The 11,671-nt window shown below is 39.6% G+C and overlaps 1 protein-coding gene across 1 annotated transcript in view; it reads right to left on the reverse strand.

The window, feature by feature from the left end:
- The window catches only part of PTPRZ1 (protein tyrosine phosphatase receptor type Z1), a 105,534-nt gene that overhangs the window by 70,429 nt on the left and 23,434 nt on the right, over positions 1-11,671 (reverse strand). The window lies entirely within an intron of this gene.

Raw genomic sequence — 11,671 nt, forward strand, 5'->3', positions numbered from 1 at the left:
TTTTTTGGACAATATGGGAAGTTCATTGGAAGCCTTGATTATATCTAAACCTTACTACCAGGAAGTCAGGTTGTAGTAATGACTTTCTTTACCTATAGTAATACTTCAGGACATGAAACTGAACACAACTTTGTTGAGTGACAAAGATCATTCTAAAATCACAAATAATCAAAGCTGAAAACAGAATTGGAATATGTGGAGCTGATTCACTTTCAGTTTAAGAAGTAGGCACTGTCTTTTGCCCAGAGCGAGAAACACTGCCTATGACTTCATTTCATAGTTGCTTTTTATTTATTTTATTTATTATTTATTATATTAGCTATTTTTTATTCATTTTTTTTCATGCTGGATATCCTCAAACTAGATGTCAACTAGATGTCATGGCATCGTTCAAGGCCTTTTTTCAGCTCCCACAAGGAAAGGGCTTCCTATCTCTTCGTAAGGTGTTGGGCATGTCTCTACTAAGGAAAGATGTAGAAAGTGAGATGGTCARTTTGGAAACCTACCTAAAACCTACCTGATTTGCAAGATACAAGCCAAAAAGCTTTCCAGGGCAGGAACAGCCCCATCACAGTTCAGCTGTTCTTCCTGGAAACAGACCTAAAGCTTACTCCCTTACTGCAGAGAGAAGCAATGGATATATATTATTCTTCTATTGCTGAATAGGGGGATGAAYGGAGTTCTTTTCTCCCTCTCCTCCATGTCATACAAGTAACARCCTATTCAAAACGTAATGGCTGAGTATGGCAAAGAATGTGTAGAATCAAAGCTTGCAGACCATAAAAATGCTCTTTAAAGGACCACCAACTAGAGCAAAGGAAGAGGAAGCAGTAATCGACTTCAAGTGCAGTATTTAGCATCTGTCTGGTAAGTGATAGTTGATGTAATCCCAGGAGATGAGCACCGGGAAACCCATCTTTAGGGGCAAGGGACTTYATTCTAGCAAGAGTGCAATTCACCATTCAAGTCTCACGAAATGCACTAGGTCAGTCTTGGCTTTTCACTCCTCACTGCTGCAAGGTACACTCTGCTGTATTTTAGAAACGATTTTAGGTGGTAGAACCAGGCACATGGTACAGAAACAAAATGTAACCATGTATTTAAAAAGAGATCTGCTATTTTCTTCTCAACTTCTCAACAGATTAACAAATCTAATAATGTTTGTTTTCACTGAGAAAACTGTCTCTTTTTGTCTCTCATTTTGGTGTGGCCTTCCTCCCTTTTTTCTCTCTTTCCTCCTTTCCTCCCTCCCTCACAGAATATTAAATTTTCATGCGCAGTTTCTTTTGTTTCATGAAGAAGTATTCTGATACAGCACAAAGCATATTTTCCAGTTACCAAATACATGCACTATTATGTTGTTATCACCTACRTAAATAGTTTATGTAAGTACTGACCTATCTATAAAACTAATATTTTTAATAACAGTTACAGTCAAAAGTTCTGATCTGAAACCTGTTAAGTATATAAATAAATGCCAAGTAGGTTCAGTGGGCTTTGGATCAGATATGCTATGCATGCATAAAAATCTCTACTAAATAATACTAGTGGAACCTTGGATGCAAAAATTCTACAAACAACCATGAAACTGTTGGCATTTACCCTTGAATATCAAGAAGGCATTTATCACAACTCTAAAGAATAATATAAAGATCCTGAAACGCAAGGACTAGACAGTAACAAACCAAAGTAAGACAAATATAAGGATAAAAAGGGAATACTGAATTACATCACTGTTTAGTCAGTCCCAGCAGCTGCCTGCTACTCTCYCCAGTAGTTGCATGTTTCTCTTGTGCTGGGGAGCCCAGAACTGGACACAGTACTCGAGATGAGGCCTCCCCRGGGCTGAGTAGAGGGGCAGGATCACCTCCCTYSACCTGCTGGCAACACTCTTCCYAATGCACCCCAGGAGACCATTGGCCTTCTTGGCCACAAGGGCACRTTATTGGCTATACTACCCTTATGTCCAAAACAGCATAAAAGTAATTCTCTTTTTGTTCCCTGGATTCTCATATTACAGAACTTTAATTTTCTTATACAGTGAAGCTCCCCTGTATCTCTAGAACAACATACTAACATAAAAAGGCAAGCTCTTCTAGCGTCTGTCGGCAGGCTTTGTTATCATACCTGAACAGGAATTTTAATAAATACTACAGAATTTATTATTTTAATAAATAATACAGAAGACATGATGAGCAGAAATTTGCTTTATAGTACTGTACTGTGCCATATGGATTTCTTACACAGAGCTATAGCTGTATGTGTGCTAAACTGCACGTTTTTTACCTTACAAAGCCAATTCTACCTCATAAAATGGCTCTTAAGAAAAAACTTCAACTGCAATTGCAAAAACTCTCTTTTCCATCCCTCTGCCCCCCATTCAAAAAGATTACAGACTTTTGAAAATGTTAATGACTGATTTTTTAAAGCAACTGCAAAAGCCTCTTTGGAATATAGCAAGGCAATTAGCATGATGGAGAAAAAAAAAGTTATACATTTGTAAATAACAATAGTGCATTATTCTTAGAGGAATACAGAAATACACTAGAAATTTAAATCCTTATTTGAGAAAATGAGCTTCATACACCCATAGCTATGATTCTGTGTGTGTCCTTTTAAAGAAACTTTGTCCTTTTTTTTMYTAATTCAAAGGATCCATGGGCACAGTTGCCCAGAAGCGCATTAAGTGCATGCCTCTATAGCAGTTAAGGTGGCTTCCATCCATTACAAGCATAGTTTCTACCGCAGGTAAAGTGGAAAAGCTGTGAGGATAAATGCTATTAAGGGACTGTGAGTTCCCTATCTGAGGTGAGTTATACCCACTGCTCATTTGCTTTTAACAATGCATAAGGATCCACTAAGATGGATCACTTAATTAAATGTATCACTGAACTAGCTGGTTGATATTGCAGATGTTTCCAGTGGTGCCCTGAGTTTGCTTTTGACCTAGGTTTTCTAAATCAGTGGTTTTTTGACTAGACAGAGAACCTTAATATTTTTTAATGTACAAAAAATATATAAGTGGCAAGAAAATAAAACTCAGTCCCCACCCAGCATTCCACAAACCTTTCTAGATTAACACTGGGCTAAGCATAATTTCAGTATTACTGTTCCACTTTTCTGTCAACATTATAACTGATTCTTTCAGAACTGCAACAGCAATATCAGTGGATGTATATAAGATTCTTCCTCTGATAATGTTCCACGTTACATTTCAATAATGCTATTATGTGATTACTCTTCTTTTTTTTTTTTTTTTGAGACTATTGTATCTTCAGAAATATTCCCTACCAACTCTTTCACTGAGTGGGGTTTTACTAGGCTTGACATGACAACAGCATTATGTAAATTACACAGTAGAATTTCTTCCAAGTTAAAATGTGTTGTATGAATCTATTTTTTTCTACTGCAAATCTATAAAAAGGCCTAATCAGGTTTTAAAAATCTTTCAATACTAAGAACTTTCAGAGTTATGTTAAGTGCTAAGCAATTATTCTTAATTATGCATTGTTARAAGCAAATGAGCAGTGGGTATAACTCACCTCAGATAGGGAACTCACAGTCCCTTAATAGCATTTATYCTCACAGCTTTTCCACTTTACCTGCAGTAGAAACTATGCTTGTAATGGATGGAAGCCACCTTAACTGCTATAGAGGCATGCACTTAATGCGCTTCTGGGCAACTGTGCCCATGCATCTATGGGCAATTGTAGTCTTCCCTCAATCAGCTAGTAATCACAGAATCACAGAACAGTTGAGGTTGGAAGGGAACTCAGGAGATCATCTAGTCCAAGGCCCCTGCTCAAGCAGGGTCACCTAGAGGATTTTAGACAAAATTGCTTCCAGGCGGGTTTTGAATATCTCCAGAGAAGGAGACTCCACAACCTCTCTGCGCAACCTGTTCCAGTGCTCCGTCACTCTCACAGTGAAGAAATTCCYGCTCACATTCAGACGGAGCTTCCTGTGGTTCAGTTTTTGCCCATTGTCTCTTGTCCTGTCACTCAGCAMCACTGAAAAGAGTCCGGCCCCATCTCCTTGACACCTTCCCTTAAGCTATTTCTAGACATTGATAAAATCCCCCTCAGTCTTCTCTTCCCCAGGCTGAACAGGCCCAGCTCTCACAGACGTTCCTCATAGGGCAGRTGCTCCAGCCCTCTGACCATCTTCGCAGCCTTATGCTGGACTCTCTCCAGTAGCTCCATGTCTCTCTTGTACTGGGGAGCCCAGAACTGGACACAGTACTCTAAATGAGGCCTCCCCGGGGCTGAGTAGAGGGGGCAGGATCACCTCCCTCGACCTGCTGGCAACACTCTTCCYAATGCACCCCATTCGCCTTCTTGGCCACAAGGGCACATTGCTGGCTCATGGACAGCTTGTCATCCACCAGCACTCCCAGGTCCTTCTCTGCAGAGCTGCTCTCCAGAAGGTCAGCCCCCAGCTTGTACTGGTGCCTAGGGTTATTTCTCCCTACGTGCAGGACTCTGCTCTTGCCCTTGTTGAACCTCAGGAGGTTCCTCTCCGCCCAACTCTCCAGCCTGCCCAGGTCTCTCTGAAGGGCAGCACAGCCCTCAKATGTGTCAGCCACTCCTCCCAGCTTGGTGTCATCCACAAACTTGCTGRGGAKRCACTCTGYCCCCTCATCCAGGTCATTGATGAAAAAATTGAACAGGATGGGACCCAGTACTGAGCCCTGGGGGACACCACTAGCCACAGGCCTCCAACTAGACTCCACGCCACTGATGACGACCCTCTGAGCTCTGCCTTTCAGCCAGTTCTCAATTCACATCACTGTCCACTCGTCCAACCCACACTTCCTGAGCTTGTCTAGGAGGATGTTGTGGGAGACACTGTCAAAAGCCTTGCTGAAGTCAAGGTACACAACATCCACTGCTGTGCCCTCATCTGTCCAGACAGTCATTCCATCAGAGAAGGCTATCAGGTTGGTTAAGCAGGATTTCCCCTTGGTGAATCCTTGCTGGCTACTCCTGATCACCTTCTTTTCCTCCGTATGTCTGGAGATAACATCCAGAATGAGCTGATCCATCACCTTTTCAGGGACGGAGGTGAGGCTGACTGGCCTATAGTTGCCTGGGTCCTTCTTCTTGCCCTTTTTGAAGATTGGAGTGACATTGGCTTTTCTCCAGTCCTCAGGCACCTCTCCWGTTCTCCATGACTTTTCAGAGATGATGGAGAGCAGCCTGGCTTCATCATCTTTACATCAGCTGTGCAAATCATTGCATTGTTTGTACAGAAAATAAATAAAAACTATAGCCTAATCTACTCCTTTTGATTGAAAGGCCCACAGTGAGGAATCCAGTTTTCTTACTCTTTTAAATTCGCTGAACTCTTTAATGGTTTGGCAACTGTATTTTTCTCTTTCCATCTATAGCTAACACACAGAACCAACTTCTATAAGATTTATGTCATCATTTTTCTCTTTTATTTCCTCTGTGAAGAAAAAAATAGTTTTTGTCTCATTGCTACAGGTAGAAAAATAGAAGGGAATCAGAGGAGCATATGTTWTTTTCTTTCTTCACATTGTTACCTAAGGATCACATGTAGGGTACTTTTTATCATTTTATCAAATATATTCTTTATTTTTTTTTTCACTAAGCCATTTGAGGAGGAAGAGGTCTAGTGTGCTATACCAGAGTAGGACAGTTAAGGGTATGTTTCTTGGTTTTTAATATTTTAAGCAGGAACCTGCTATGGCAGAAACAAGAGGAAGGCATGGTATTCCTCATGCATTAACATCATCTAACCATCAAATCTCTCTCTAGTGCAGGGCAGCACTTTCTTCTTGCCACAGTGTTAGATATGCTACTGTTCATAATAGGGAAATTAATGAGTGCTAAAGGGAGATCAGATGCGCATAGGTACCTGTACTATCCAAGAATCCGCATAGTTCTAGATTTGTGGATGACTTCTATTTAAGGAGATGAAGATTAACTCTGTGAAATTTTATCTACTATTTCCTCTCCCTTCCTTCCCCTTCTTGGTGGCAAGTATCAATTTTGTGCTGTTCTAAACAACGTTAAGTTTAGGTTAACAATAGACTCTGTTCAAACTGCTAGGAATTGGACAGCCATAATTAAATTGGTGATATATGAAATTTCATGTATTAAATTTCAGCTATCAAAGAAATCTCTCAGGCCAAAATGTCCCCAAAAGAAGACACATGTATAGTGTGCCAACCACATTAAGACCAACCCATATTAGTGTTTCTAGGTTCTCAGATTTTCACCAAGAATTTGCTAAGTAGCTGATTTCTATCACAGTCTGTGCCCTGAGGCACTGTCAGTTTGACTAAACTGGTGATTGCCATCAAAGCCCCATTTTGGATTCACATATTATTCAGCCCTTTCCTCAGKCTCCCAAGGTCTCTCTCTACCCGGTATGTTCCAAGTGACAGTGAAATTATGTGGCCAACAGCACTGCAATGAAACCAAAGCTCTGCAGCCACATGTTTCCATTCAAGAACACGGGATGTGGACTCCCACTATTAAAATACAATATCCTAGTAGCATCAGGCAGTAGTAGAGCTGGGGGAACATGCATCAAACACCTTCCTCAGTCAAAAAAAAAAAAAAATCCTATCCCACATTTTCCACTTCCCATGAGAAGGCCTGAAGTACTAGGCTACAGACTRTTTAAGATGGAAGGGGAATGAACCTCTTCAGCCACCCTACCAATAACACTTGGTGATGCTAAGGAGTCCAGAAGAAGATAAGAAATTCAAAAGTTGATTTTGTAGCCCAGTAGTTGAAGCATTCAGCAGGGAAAGGGCAGGGATCAAAAAATGGGTGACATACATACACATCTTCCTGCTTATCAATGAATCTCATTCTGAAGCAAATAACTCCCCTGTCCTGCTGTTTAGGTGCCTAACTTTTAATTGTGAACTTCAGCYGCAACTTTTATTCCCTTTAAGATTTGGATAGGCTAAACTTTTGTGTACTTTGAAAGTCCACACAGCAAGTTACCACAAAGTATCTATCGCAATTCAGATTTGTACCTTAAATTATGTAGTTTCCTCAGGCACAGAACATCTACACCATAGTCTAATTCTTCTGCAGTATTTCTCCAGTCTTTTTGTTCTCATTTCACTTAGGCCCCAGGCCCATAAGCAGATCCCCACTGGCAGCCAGCTCCTCAGGTCACAGAATGTATATGTGGCTATACTTCACTTCATATATACAGTTAATATACTACACTTCATCTACCATTAGATTGTTTATATAAATAGATCRCATTTCTGAGACAAATTAAAAGTTTATTAAAGCAATTAAAACATTTAATTTCTAGCAATAATTAAATATGAAAAATTACTAATTGTTTTGTGTTTGCTATTCAAATGCTATAGCTAATGTTTGCTACATGGCATTTAGCTCAAAATAGCAACACATCCATCAAGAGATTTTTAATGCAATTGCATGACTGAAGTCTGTATCAGAAGACCATATCTAATTTCTATATTCTCAAACAAGGAACTCAGATTTCAGGTAAAAAAAAGTAATATTCATTAAAACAAGCGAAGAAAACTTCACCTAGGTTATGCAAATTCTAAATCAATCACCAATTTTAAAGCATCTTTTCTATTTCTATTTCTAGAATAATATCYGTTGTACTCACCCCTATGCACTGTACATCACAGGATATGTGTCACAGTTAAAACTGTTTCAGTGTTCCTATTCTTTGAGGACCTAAGTTAGGACTTCTCCCTAACAAGAGTAGGTGTGGATAACTAAGGTAGTTCTTGATTGCAATGGATGAAAAGTTTGGCAAAAGATTGTAATGATTAAAGGGAAGGTACAAGACTGGGCTGGAGATGACCAGATGAACATGGACATATTGAAGCTTGTTCTGCAGCTGAATCTATATTCTCAGTATAATTTTGAAATATGAAAGGATTAGTCTCATTCATTAACGACTTGCATGACATTTACACAGAGATTTCAATCTTAAGGAGCTGATCAAGAAAACATGTAAGTGAATTATATGATTCTTCTGCATCAATTCTAAGACCTGGAATAATAGATTAGAAAAAGATGGGAGGTCAGGAGTGGAATGAAAGGCACAAGCACTATGTACATGAAAGCTGCTGAGAGAATGCAGAAAGAGCTTACTACAAATGCAACTGTGAACTCTTTTTTAAATAATTCCTGTTGGTTGTAAGTAGCAACAATCTTCCCCTTTATCAGAATCACCTTTATCTTAGAATAAAACCCAGAATCTCAYGTTTCCCGTGCAGCTTATTCCCTTGTGGGAAAACATCAAATCTAGAAGATTCAATTTGTGGAGTTTCCATGGAATTGTTCCTGCAAAATAAAGGTGTTTTGAGCTTCACAGAAAATATTGCCAGTCAGTTGCCTAAGCCTGTGAGTCACAGGAGATCAGCTGAAAATGAGCTATCTTCCCACTTTACCTTAACTAATGTCCTGGCACACCATCATTCTAATAAATAATTCCTTGCCTGGTGATTGTCGTTCAAGCTCTTACTCTGTGGAGACTTGCCATGTAGACCTGTATTAAGCAATAAGACTCCTCTTACTCCTATTGTCTCTCAGCTTGTCTAGATTCTTGCATTTCTGTCCTTCTCTAGTTTACTAATGATCTGTCTTTTGCCTGAGAATCTTACCCTGCCTAATGGGGATGAGCAGGAAAAAAAGCAAGTGGACCAGAGAGTAAGATCTTTCCTCTCTATCCTGGACCTTGTAAAGAAAGAATAATATGGTCTTGAGAAACCAAGTCAGAGAGGAAACCTCTTCATCAGAGCTGCAYATGCCACACCACGGTGCAGAGCTTCTGCAGCATTGCAAGTCTTCTGCATGGCCACCCTGGCCTCAATTACGGATCCACAAAACCTGAGGATGCATTGTGCAAGCTGCTGCACAGGCTGTATTTCATGGTCACATGAGGAATGTCAGTAAGTGGAGCCTGAAGAGCACTCTTCTTGCAAGCCCCTGTACTGTTGTCCTGGAATACTATTGCCATCTCACCAAAGTGAAATATTGAGGGATATTGTAAGGCATTCATGACACTAATGCCCAGCCTTCCACCAAGAAGGGATTTTGTTGACAATTGTTTCCTTCTTAGTTGAGCAGAATGACTGAGCTGAGTGTCTCACTTCTTAGTTGAGTAGAATTTAATTAAAACATTTCATCAGAACATTTGGTCACTGTTCCAAAAACCTTGAGCCTTCAGACACAGACTTTCTGTGCCCAGAGGAGGAAGTAAGGGAGCTTTACTCCTTGCCCTTGCCTACTCTGCATTCCTCTGTCATTTGACTTAACTGCAGCTGYGTTTCTGCATAAACTCATCCCTTCAGATTAGGTATGACAAATCCGTTTTCTATAACAAATAGAGATCATTTAAAGATATAAGACATAATCTTGCCTTTAATTTGGTACATAATTTAATTTAGTATTAGGATAAACTGTTAATTGCATAAAATAAATATTGCAACTACACATACCATAATGGTTCCCTTGTTAATACTGTTGCTGCTGATTGTTAAAAATTTGGCAGTTGTATGTCTCCAGATGTTCCAGATAAATGGTCATTTAGGACAGAGAGTTTCCATCCCCTCTGTTATACTATTTTGTAGTTCTTTGTACTCACTGGGTATTTGATGGGGTATAAATATATAAGATCTTACATTATTTTGATGAGTTTTGAAAACAAAATGTTTCTTTACAAAAATTGCTGGAAACAAAGTGACATCAGCAGTACTGTGCTGTCTTTTGTGTATCTGGCTAGGACTGAAATGGTGGTAGCTGACACTGAAAACAAATTTACAAATTTTCAGCTCTGTTGGTCTAATGAGTGCTTAAGGGATACCTTGTGAGGGAGCCAGCGGAAGGAAGAACTTGCACTCAAGAAAGACGATTAGTGTTGTGGATTCTTGTGAAGCATTAACTTGACAGCCATGCACAAGTCAACAGTATTCGGGTCTCTCCTCTCTGCTGGGGGTATTGTTTCAAAGAGGGTCATCGCTCTGCAAGCCTAGCATCTACTTATATTGTTTAAAAATCCTACACAGCCCCCATTAGAATAATGGGTTCTGACGCGTATTTCCTAATTTGCTGTATGATTTAACTACTGTGGACAACTGTAATCATACTCGAACTGCTGCTTCAGAAAGAGTTTTTTTTTTTTTTTTTAATTTTAATTGCTCCATTGATCGAAGATGTAATCTGCATCTATGATGGTATAAACAATATGTACTGTGGGTTGACAGCATTAATATTTTATTAATAACTCCTTGCACTGCCTGCTACATGAGCTGTAGAATGTAAAACAACCTTAATTGAAGCACTTTTTTGAAAAATCTGAAGTGAATTTAAACAAACTTTAAGAAACATTTTATCTACATAAGCTGCATTTCTGCTAAAGGTTTTGGTTTTTCAATTGCAGTTTTGCTGCCCTGCATAGATTATAAGGATGCTTACTGCCACCTTGAAAGCTGGTCAGTTATTTTCAAGAAAAATAGATAACTTGGTTTGAGGGATTACATTTGCCAGCCTTTGAGGTTTGACAATCACATTGCTTATTTTCACAGAAAAATTTTCTCTTGAGCATCCATATGTTGCAGTTTCACTCAAAAAAAAGGAGGAAACAGAGAGCAGAAATGCACTGATGTTTTAAGCACCTCTCTGTGGAAGTGCACAGGGTTAATTCAATATATTTAACTTTGGTGAAATATGCTACACAGGTGAGAAGACCTGCACGGGGAAATCCAGTGTTTATAACTTATGTGCCTGGCTCTCTTCAGACTACATTGAATGGAGGTGCTTTGCAGAAGGCAGTCCAATCTGTTCAATTCAGTTGGTTCTCTGCTAATTGTGATGGGATGAGGTTCACCAAAAACACAGTGCTCCCTTTCTGCACAAGTGGTTAGAGCACTGCGAGGAAGCAGTGACTTGAGTTCTTCCTTTTATTCTTCCAGAAGCAATTGTACCAAGATATTAGGAAAAGGCCTAATCAGTAAATGAAATTTTCTGAAAAGGATGAGCTGCTGTGGCTCCTAGACAGCAAGAGACCTCAGGTCACAAGGCAACATGAAGGACCCTGACTTTCCTCTAGTACTTAYAGCATTCAGTGGAGAGGAAGGAGGGAAAGGAAAGAGCCTGGAGTCTGATCTGCTTCTAGGACTGCTTCTTGCTACTTTTCACAGATAATCTAATTCGAGAGGCACAGAAGCTSCATCTGGAACGTCTATTCCACTGAACTGCACTAATTTGTAGTAAAATTGCATCACACTGCAGGAAGAAGAAAGGAGCTGTAGGATACAGTAATAGTTCATGTATGAGCCCATGACTTTGGAGCTTGGACTATAAGATGGAGCTTGCAGATATGTAAAAAGAAAATTGAAAAATCTTTCAAACTGACTTTTTGATGGAAAAAATATTCCTTGCTTATGTTGTTTAATTTCAGTTCAACTCAAYAACAGCAGTGGATGCTTCCTTGGAAAAATCATAAAAATCAAGTGATATTTCAGCCTGATGGACATGATGCCCTTATGCAGATACGGTTAGCCCTGCTCCTACACACCAGCATTTATGTGCCCTGCTTCTAGACAAAAGCCAGTGATTTCTAACAAGTATAGTCACTTTATGTGTTATAGAAAGATGTCAGAGAGAAGGGAAAAGATGTTTGGGAATTGACAGAG

The sequence above is a fragment of the Rhea americana genome, unplaced genomic scaffold, assembly GCF_003343005.1.
Source record: "Rhea americana isolate MKP2758 unplaced genomic scaffold, rheAme1 scaffold_152, whole genome shotgun sequence".
NCBI classification, from domain to species: domain Eukaryota; kingdom Metazoa; phylum Chordata; class Aves; order Rheiformes; family Rheidae; genus Rhea; species Rhea americana.